We start from the raw sequence: 10,523 nt of genomic DNA, 5'->3' as shown, positions 1-10,523 counted from the left end.
GTTGAAGAAAATGTATTAATATATAATACCAATATATTTGTCTTTTTACCAAAGCAATTGTAAAATAGAACTGTTAGGTTTTTGTGTTTTTGTTTTTTTTTTTTTAATGGAGGAGGGAATCCAGTAAAGGCAAAAGTACCCTCAGAATAATATGGCATTATGTGGCCCTGGTTTCTATTACATTATGCTTGCAACACTACAAGGTTAGAATAGAACCTCTCCAACACAAGTTCAGGTTCCCTTGCTAATTGTAAACTTGCCAGGCTGCTCTCTCTGTCTTTCACACTCTGTGTGGCCACCTCAAATTCTGCAAGAGGGAAGTTGTGGTTAGGAGTCACAGTGTTGGGGTGGAGGATTGAATGTGCAAAGGATAGCTAGATTCAGACGCTCTCTTCTCTGATTAAAGTAACTGAAGTTCTGCCATTCTCTCTCAAATATCTTCATCCTGTTTTGATTTCCAGAAAAAAATCTTTACATCTTTAGGGATTAATTAAAGCAGTGTAGTTGCTTCCTTTGCTCTCTTAAAACATTTACAGGATTTAGGTTTTTTATTTTGTTTTTAAATCATCAATAGTACTACTAGCATCTATTACTTATTTACTGTTTAGCAGTCGGATAGTCAATAGTCTCTAACTCCAGGTCTCAGCCCCGGTGTCTGGCAAACACCAGGTGTTCAAGAAATGTTAGATTAATAAATAAATCATCTCTCAGGCAAGTTTGTGGAAATTAGATTGTGTCCGTGGGCTCATTTCGGCTTTCACAATCTCACACCTTGTGAGAAGGATCTTCTACGTGTGTCACCCTGGCATTCTAGGGGGTGGTCACTGGGCCCTCCCCACCTCTCCCGCCTCCATCAGCCAGCCACTTCCTCTCTTCTGGGCTCCGTTCTGGCTCCTCTTCATCGTGGGGTCTGGAATGGTCCCCAGCCCGCCAGTTGGCAGCAGGATCCCCGCTCTGCCGGCCCTCCTCGGTGTCCATCTCCCCCTCCCCTGGCCCGCGCCTCGGGCGACCCTTCCTCCTGCCACCCTGCGCCGCCCACAGCCACGCCCTCCCCGTGGGCGAGATCACCTGTCCCTCCTTCGCCGCCGCCTCCTCGTCGGGTACCCTCTCGCCCCCCTCCTGCTCCCCCTCCTCCGCCACCTCCCCCAAGCCCTCCCCTTCCCCGCCTCCTCCCACCCCTTGGTGTATATAGTAAAGGCCGGGCGCCGCACGCAGACACACACTCGTCCGGACACAGGCGCACACACACACTCACGCACGACCGGCAGCGGCGGCGACAGCGGCTCGGTGACAGCGGCGACGGCGGCTCCCACCGCTGCGCACCCCCTTCAGGCGGCGGGCGGCGAGGCCAGAACGGAGAGTTCCCACACCCGCGACCACCCCGTGGCTTCCTGGAGGCGGCGGCCGCGATCGCGAGGTAGCCACCGCGGTGCCCCCCAGCGCGGGCCGGGGTCCCCCTCCCCCGCCTTCCCCGTGCGGACCTGCCACCGGGACGCAGGGGGCGCGTCGGGCTGGGCGAGCCTGGCGGGGCCCGGCGCCCGGGGAGGGGCCTGCTCCCGTGGGCAGGACGGCGCCCGGAGGCCGGGGCCAGCTGGGAGGGCCGGGCGGGGGCGGGGACGCGGGCCGAGGCCGCCACCCGTGCGGCGTCCCCGGGCCCCGCTCCTGCTCCCGGCGCCGCGCACTGGCTGGCGGGGCCGGAGAGGCGGCGCCGGCCGGCGGGGCGGGGGCCCCGAAGTGGGTTTCGGGCCGCCACCAGCGCTGGCACCCGGCACAGAGGGCGGCGCGCGGCGGACTCCGCTCCCGGGCACCGCACCGGGCCGCCTCCGGGCTCTGCCGCTCTGCCCCGGCCCGGAAAACCCGGCGCCTTCCAGGCCCTTCGAAAGATGGATTCTGTTGACGTATCTGGCGGCCCTGGCGAGCCGGGTGGAAAGTTGGGTTTTGCCAGATCGCGCTGGGCTTGTCTTTGTGACGTTCGGCCAGCCCCGCATCCTCCCGAAGCCGGGTGAGTGTGCGTCGGCGCCCCGGGAGCCTTCGAACCCCCCAATGCCCAGACCCGGGGTGGCCGCACCGGCTCGGGCTTTCTGCCATGTTAGGCACCGAGCAGCGTTCTCGCAGCATTTTTGCGTGCGTTTCGGTGGCGCCTTTTGCTGCGGAGGGAGTTACCGCTTCTCTCCGTGTTGGCTTTTTCGGGGTTGAGGTTGTGCTCTGTGTGTTTGCTTGTTTGCCGTTTAAAGCCCGACTATTGTTCAGGATAAGCTCCGCCTGGGTGGGGAAATGGCATCCCACCACAGTTGCCGGCGAGGGGTAGAAATGTTGCCAAACAGCTGCTGCTTTGTGTTTCCCTATCACAAGTCCCTGGAGTAGGTTTGGGGCACGACGGATGGATGGAGAGAGGGATGGGGCATGGAAGAAGAAGGTGTCTTTGGAAGAGCGAATTGTCACCCACCCCATGGCATGCAGTCAGCCTCCCTTTCTGCCTGCCAAACTTTTATGAATATTCCTTTTGTGGCAGGGGGAAGCTTAATGAATTCAGCCCAGTTTTCCAGGGAAAAGCAACCCGGCTTTTAACAATGGTTTGAGAACTTAATCAATGAGAAAGGCGAGGGCGGGGGGGGGGGGGGGGGGGAGGAGGCGCTGACACCATATCAGGGATGTGGCTGCTTCTTGCAGAGTCAGGTAGGGGAGAGGTGGGCAGGGCAGAGCGCAGCTCCTGGGTGGCCGAGTTCCGGGAACTGTCGGTTGCTCTTACCTGTGCCCGTTGGAGCCACCCCCCATCGTGCCCCCATCTCATGGTCTGCCCAGCCGTGGGCGATCCGGCTTCAGGGGCGCCTTGCGGCAGCGCGCCGGCCGGCCCCCCTCATCTGGCATTTTTAAGGATGTGTAAATATTTTGCTGAGGATAAGTGACATCAACAGAATGATATTCCGCAGAGCCCGGGTGTGCAGCGATGATAAATAGATACGGCCAAACAAAGTTTTGATAGCCGCAGATTCTCATGGCTCGCTCTGTTTCATTTGGGTCTTTGTTTTTGTTGATTTAGCATTATCTCTCATCCTCTGGTGTGATCCCTTTATTTAGCCGATTTCGGAAGCTTCTCTTTAGAACAGAGAGAAAAGCAGCCAGCAGGGAGAAAACAATTCTTAGCCTTGCATACATCATGCAAGGTTTTCTCTGCTTTTCCCCAGGAATCTTTCCCACCGTTGTCTAGATGTCTCTCTTCCTCCTTTTGAGTCTTCAGAATCATTTGTTGATTGACCAAGAGACTTAAGATAACTTAGAAAATGTGTTGTGATGTGCTTTTATCACGGTGGAGGGGTGGCAGTGTGGGAGGAGGCTAGTGGGGAGGCTCGGGCATGGGAGCTGCTCACCAGGCAGCATTATGCCCCCTCTCGCTGTTTTGTCCTTTGCATTTTCTTCTCAAGAGGAACATGGGGAGCTGTGCCACTTTCAGAAGTCGGGGGTGGGCTGGAAGGCACAGAATCATAAACCGGGTGACATCCCGGTTCATCTGCCCCTTAGAAGCCCTCAGAGGCCACCCACCCACCCCCGAATCCACAGACCCCATAAATATCCTACGAATGACCACTTGTGTGTCATCCCAACTGATTCCCACTAGAGGCATTCCAACGCGGCCCAGGCACGGTGAGCCAAGTCAGACTGGAACTTAGGGTATTGGCCGCTTTGGCACCAGCCCCCATGGGACGTTTGCGGGGGGTGGGGGTGGGGCGCCCCCTCCCCCCCCCCCCGCGGCGTCCTTTATCATGCAAAGAAGCACCAGACTTCCAGCTGTGAGGTTTGGCCCCAGGGAAAACCTGCCCATCTCAGGAAAAAATGAGAACACAGCTTTCCAGGTGATGCCAGTTGCCAGTGTAAGAACTTGGTTGGTGGGCAGTTGGGTAAGAACCATAAAATAAATAAAAGGTGTGGTAGCCAGAAAACAGAGCCTCTGAGACAGGGCCTCTGAAAGGCTAGAAAGAAAAAGAAAAATCGAGAGGTGTGTGATGCGGTGTTGCTGGGAGTGCTATAGCACCAGGGGAACAGATACAGCTCTAGCTACAGTGACCCAACGACTAAATAGCACCGGCCTCCCCAACTCCACTTGATCCTGAACGGAGGTATTCTGTATGTGGCAGTGTCCACACACAGTGTGCTCCCAATCTCCGGTAAGAAAATAGCAAGTGTCTCTTCTCTGGCTCCTTCCCTAACCTTAGATTTGGGGGGAGGAGGGTAGTGGAGGGAAATAAATTAGGAAAGGAATTAACATTTGTTGCTACTCTCTGTCTGCCAAACACTTGACATGTGGGAAACCATGATGTGATGGAGGCATTATTTTACAGATAAGGAATCTGAGGCTCAGAGAAATTTCCAGTCGCGTGTCTGATTCCAGACTTTGGTGGTTATGAGTTAAAGGGGCTACGTGTCCCTCTAACCCCTCTGTCTCTTATTTTTTTCTCCCCAAGGCCAGGGCCCTCAGCCCCTATGCATTCACAAAGTATGGTACCTAACTTGGGGGCAGGGAGCCTACCAGTGAGGCAGCCCAGTCACCCAGGGCACATGCTTATAGCCAAGCAGATAGACCCCAAATAGTCCCAAACTATTTCAGATGGAAAGACTGCCTCTTCCTTTTGGAATCCCCAATGCCCAACCGTTGGTGAGTAAATAAGAGTTGAGTGATGAAATGATGGAGCTGATGGAGTGGATGGTGGTGGGGAGGCAGCTGTAAGTCATTGTCAAGGGAGACTCAGCAGGGACAAATGCGGAGATTTTTATGTTTCTCTGGGGACTTGGAGTTCCTGGTATCATGCTCCATTTCTAGCCTGGGGTAGGTCCAAGATGACAAGTTCTTGTGACGTGGGCAAAGATAATTCCCATTTTATAGATGAGGAAAGTGAGGCTAAGACAGCTTAAATAATTAGCCCGAGGTCCATGGTAGGACCAAAGGATGCATGAGGGATTTCTGACTCTGACCGTCTCAAATAAATAAATTCTCAGTAAAAGTGAGATGAGGTCTTGCTATGCAATTGAATTAGGTAAGCAAGTCCCTTAGCTCCTTTCCAACCAGATGGTAGCCTTTATCCCCTCTGCAGAAACTCTGGAGCCACTGGGAGAGCCAGGATTTGAATCCAGATATGATTCTGCCCCTCCCTGATCAGAATATGAGGGGGACCTCCGAGAATGAGACTCTCGAGCAGAGGGAAAGATGGCTAATTGCACTCTCCCCTGCACAAAAGCCTGCGTGGGATTTTGAATTACGCTTGATTTGGGGATCAGGGTGACATCTTTGCTATAGAGTTGGCAGCTCTTGTCTTTGGAGAATGCCTCTGATTACCACTTCTCCCTCCCACCTGTTTGTCTGCCCGGATGCCCATCATCTCATTCTTTCCAGGCGTCTCCTTTGTGGCTCAAAATGTTTCATGAGCTTCTTAAGTCTACCGCTCTCCTGTGCTCTGATGGCAGCTGGTGAGCAGGTGATTTTGGTGGTCACATTCGTACTTCTGGGTTTTGCACATGACCCTCCTTCCCTCTCCAGCCAGGAACACACACGCAAACACACATACACGCACAAACACAGGCACACGTAATTTGATCATGTTTCTTTATCTGCTTCACCAAATTAGATTGCAAACCCAGAATTGTTATTGAAAGATCGTACGTGACTTTGGTGATCTTCTGTCCCAGCCCCTGCCGTAAACAGATCAGAAGAGCTAATATGGAGGCGGCTCAAGCGGCAGATGCCTTGAGTAGTGATTATACTTGCCGGCCTTCTCACTGCTGTGGAGCGGCCTCCCCATGATGTATGCATGGGCCCCGAGCCTCTCATAAAAGCCTGTTTTAATCTCCCCTTAGACGTGGAGGTGGGATTCCAGAATATCCCAATCCTTACGATTCCCATTTTCACTGTAATTCTTTGCTCCAATAACTTGATGGCTCACCCTGCACTCACCCGTCACTCTTTCTTCCCACAGCTTTTTGGTCTTTCAGCACTGCACTGTCTATGAGAACTGTTTATGATGAAGGAAATGTTCTGTATCTGCACCATCCCATATAGTAGCCACTAGTCACATGTGGCTATTAAGCAGTCACAAGGTGGCTAGTCCGAAGCAGGATGTGCTATAAGGATAAAATATGCGTGGGATTTCTAAGACTTAGTACAAAAAAAAATGCAAGATAGCTCGTTAATAATTTTATATTGATTACATGGCACAATGATAATATTTTGAATATGTTGGTCAAATAAGCTATAGTATTAAAATGAGTGTCACCTGTTTCTTTTAATCTTTTTAAATGTACCTACCAGAAACTTAAACAAAATTTTTTTTAGTTTATTTATTTTGAGAGAGAGAGAGAGAGAGAGAATGAGTGGGGAGGGGCAGACAGAGAGGGAGAGAGAGAATCCCAAGCAGGCTTCACATTGTCAGCACAGAGCCCAATCAGGGGCTCGAACTTACGATCCGTAGGATCGTGATCTGAACAAAAATCAGGAGTCGGACGTTTAACCGACTGAGCCACCCACGTGCCCCTGTACCTACCACAAATTTTAAAATGACGTATGTATTTCTATTAGGCAGTGCTCTTTAGAGCAGACTAACCAGCAACTTGTGTCTTCAGGCTCATAGTACTTCCAGGTATTTTAGGGACATAAATACCCTGTGTCTCCATGGCAGATGGGAAGCATGGGCTGACTCAGTAGCCACAACAGCCTGGCGTCAGGCCACTTTGATTTTCTGTGGCTAAGGAGTCCTTGTGGGTGGGGGGTGCACGATCAAGTCTATCCCTGAGCATGCTTGCTCAGCCAAGTTCTCCTAAGGAGTGTGGGCTCCTGAAACTCAACGGAGATGAAAGAGCAAGATGGGGGATGGGAACGGACAAGGATGGCTTGAACAAAATGACCCCTTTCCTCTCCTCTCCTCTACCTCTCCCCACCTCAGGCTGGTGTCCTTGTCCACTGGGGAGCCGTGTCTTGCCTGGGCAGTTGATTTCCTTGACACCTGGTCTAATAATATCCTTCCTGGGGATTTGTGCTTGGAGAATAGTGTCCCAAGTAGACACCCTAAAGGGGGGAGTGGCTTATTTGGGGCTGGAGCCAGTCTTAAAGAAGGGAAAGGATAAGAGAGGATGCACATAGTTATTTCCTGACAGCTTGATCAAAACAAGAGCAAGGAAGTAAATACGGTTTCCGTGAGAAAGAATCAATGCAAGGAAGCCCACTCTCACATGCCGTGGTGCGGCAGATGAGGAAACCTGAGCAAGACACAGTTCCTGGAGATGGGGAAAGGGTCACAGCTGGCGTTGCAGTCTTCCTGGGCCCTTCTGTGGAGCGCTGGGCATGGCTCGAGTAGATGGAAAGGGCTGGAATAATGAACTTGGGGCTGTGGTGATTTATAGGTCAGGCGCCTGTGGCTCTGGCTCCTGAGGGGGCTGCCCCCACAGGGGACCCTTGGCTGACCTCCTTGAGCTCCTCGGAAGGAGCTGGTTTTGTTTCCCATGGCAGAAGCAGACTGTTTACTGGAGCACAGGAAGAATCCGACATTCTGGCGAAAAATAATTCATTAACAGCCAGGGTATTACCAGTTCCCTGGAAAAGCTCCTCCAGCTGCACTGTAGCAACTGTTCTTTTTCAGCAGCAGATTCGGGCCTCGCTGGCAGCCAAGACTGGGTGTGTTTGGGCGCTTTTTGTCATTGTTGTTATTTTTGCCTTTGTGTGTATGGCCACTTTTGCCTGATAATTCAGAGAAAGGAACCGTGGCCTGGAAGGGTCGAAATGGTATAGCTGTCAGCCATTATTTCCTTCACAGTTTAGAAGCTCTAGGCTGACTCTAGGAATGTGCATTTTTCCTGACCAAAGCCCACCCCCATGCTAGGGGCACGGTACAGCCACACAGAATATTCTAGAACTAAAGGAATTTTATAGACTCTCAACACCTGCTCTTAAGACCCTCTGGAAACAATTGGCGAAGGACTCCCACCCCCAACCCCACCCTCCCACATATGCACAAACATCAGGCAGAACGTCCTGTCTTGGCTTTGTGGGATTCTTTGCTTACTATTAATTGACACAGTGGGGCCAAAGTGTATGATTCATCATCCCAGTTTTGAGGGCATTTGGAAAGCCAGGCAGGCATGACCGAGAGAATGGGCTGCATGTTTTGCTCACTAAAGAATGATTGAATCTACAGTAAATAAAAACGGAATGATTCCGGAAGGTTTTTATGCCCTGGAAAAATCTGCCTTAAAAAAAAGGTGTTTTTGTCTGCTTGTTTGTTTTCTATGCCTCATGTTCAGAAATATGTACCCAGCTAGCAAGAAATGGAAAAGAATGGCATTTCCTTGTTTTAGTGTTTCAAAAAACTCTAATTGCAGGTTAAGTGAGATACGAGGTATTGATTTTGGTTTTGTATGGAACATAACTAGATAATCATTTTATTTTATGGGATATTAATTTCCATCCATTTTCACTGATGAAATATGCATTTAAAATGCACCCCTGCCATCATCACGGTATTTCTTTAATGTTCCTGCGTTCAGACTGAGAACCTATGGCATTTATTTGGAAAGGAATAAATACATCCTTAGCTAACACGTAAGCCAACCTTAGATTTCAAAGAAAATGATGTCTTCTCTCTTTGATGACGGCCAAAGATAAGAATATTAAAGGTAAGCATATTTGGCTTTGTCTAGAGCACAGTGTCTCCACCGGGGCACTATTGACATTTGAGGCCAGATTCGTCTTTGTTGGGGGCGGGGTAGGGCTGCACACTGTAGGATTTTAGCAGTCTCCCACTAGATGCCTGTAGCATCGCTCCCTCCCACCACAGTCGTGACAACCAAAAATATCTCCAGACCTTGCCAAATGTCCTCTCGGGGACAGAATTGCCCCTGGTTGGGAAACACTGGTCTAGACCAAGGTTTAATAAGTAATTTGTGGGTTTTGGCAAATTCAATTTGAAATAATAAAAGATGCAATTTATCCTTCTGACTTTTACATATACTGTTCATGGGGGCGATTAATTAACAGTTGGAAGTGGGTCATGTGCCTGACTTAATTCCCAGGTTGGTGGATGAGTCTGTAAGATTGTATAAGCACCAGGATTTTTTTTAAGGCAGGCAACCGAATAAGGCATAGGTAATTAATTGGGGGACACATTGTAATAACTAACGGCTTTGCTGGTTTTTCAGAAAGAGAGTAGGTTTATTCCTCCCTAATTTCTTTTTCATATGCACCTGATTCCAGGCATTGCCTTCAAAGCCACCAGGCATCTTCCTCTACCCGCCCCCCTCTTCACTGTCATTTCTCCTGTAGCATCTGAAGCCTGAGCCAATTAATTTAGCCCTTTAGTGTACTTGGGAGAGCTACGCGCTGAACACTGTAATAGACTCATTTCAGGTTGTGGCAGCCCTTTACCCACCACTAATTTCTGTTTTCCAGTACTGTTGAGAGAGAAGGTCCGTGGTGGGTAGATGGGGCATTTTTCAAAATTATGGGACGTTCCAATTTAGGTGGTGCTCACAGTTCCTCCCAATTTTCTCCCTCTCGCACACATTTGTTTCCTTGCACCAGTTCCGCTCGGGAAAGAGAATGTCAGCAGAGCTCCTTCAGGCAGCTCGAAGCTGGTAATGCCTGCAGTCGGCAGCGACAAATGAAATGCTGCTGCCGGGACCAGCCCTTAGCCATCTTCTTTCTGAGGTTCCCCTGAAAGGTGAGAAAGGAGGGTCCTGCATTCTCAGGGAAGGCGTCAGGGGGGTAAAGCGTGGAAACGGGGTGAGCGAGAACAGAGGGAGAACAGAGAGGTGGGTCACTCATTACACAGCAAAGCGTCCCGAGGCCAGCCCTACCCGGCCCGTCTTTGAAGTGGGATGGGTGTTTGGGGGTGCTCGAGGACAGAGGCAGGTGCTCGGTGCAGTCAGCGGGGGCCACTTCGTTTTTTCCGCCATCTGAGGTAGGCTGACCTCCCGAAGAGTGTGTGAAGGAGCTCAGAGTGTCAGGCTCCGCCGGTGAGGAGAGCTGGAAAACCTGGGCATGGAGGGGTTGGTTGGCCAGGCCACCAGGACACCTTCGTCCTGGTGAGCTGTAGCCTCATGCGAAGACCAGTGTGATTCTTCCCCGTCGTCCTGAAGGAAGAGGCAGTGAGCTTGGCAGGCAGCCACAGCGTGCCAGGCCGAGGCAGCACGTGACGCTTGGTCATTCTAAGCAGCCAGGCCCTCGCAGGCCAGGATTCGGGTGATGACTGCAGCTCTGAGAGAGGAAACAGGATCATCAGTCTGGGCTTTGGAGGCCGGTTTCGTGGCGCAGAGGCCACCGGGGCCACTGCTGTGTGCTGCAGAAGCAAACAGACAGGTCCAAGTGGTATGTTGTTCCTCAAAATAATGGCAATGGCGATGGCTGTGAAAAACATTTAGACCCTTGTCATAAAAATGCAAACAGTCTTCCTGCTATAGGGAAAAGCTAAATAAACTCTGTTGCAGCTGTATTAAGTAGAAACAGATTTGAAAATGGGGTGTTTTTTTTTTTTTTTTTTCCCTGA

General features: G+C 51.0%; 1 protein-coding gene across 4 annotated transcripts in view; it reads left to right on the top strand.

Annotated features, from left to right (window-relative positions):
- The first annotated feature begins 1,219 nt into the window (after nt 1-1,219).
- The window catches only part of RAI2 (retinoic acid induced 2), a 59,361-nt gene continuing 50,057 nt past the window's right edge, over nt 1,220-10,523 (top strand). Inside the window, exon 1 of one of the 4 annotated variants that reach the window (XM_043569670.1) lies at nt 1,220-1,417. The gene's annotated coding sequence lies outside the window, so the exon portion shown is untranslated. Of the gene's footprint in view, nt 1,418-1,656; nt 2,003-10,523 lie in introns of those variants that run through there. The other 3 variants (XM_043569669.1, XM_043569671.1, XM_043569672.1) reach the window with 3 other exon arrangements.

Source organism: Prionailurus bengalensis, chromosome X, assembly GCF_016509475.1.
Source record: "Prionailurus bengalensis isolate Pbe53 chromosome X, Fcat_Pben_1.1_paternal_pri, whole genome shotgun sequence".
Classification (NCBI taxonomy): domain Eukaryota; kingdom Metazoa; phylum Chordata; class Mammalia; order Carnivora; family Felidae; genus Prionailurus; species Prionailurus bengalensis.
This window is presented reverse-complemented; position numbering and strand designations above follow the sequence as displayed.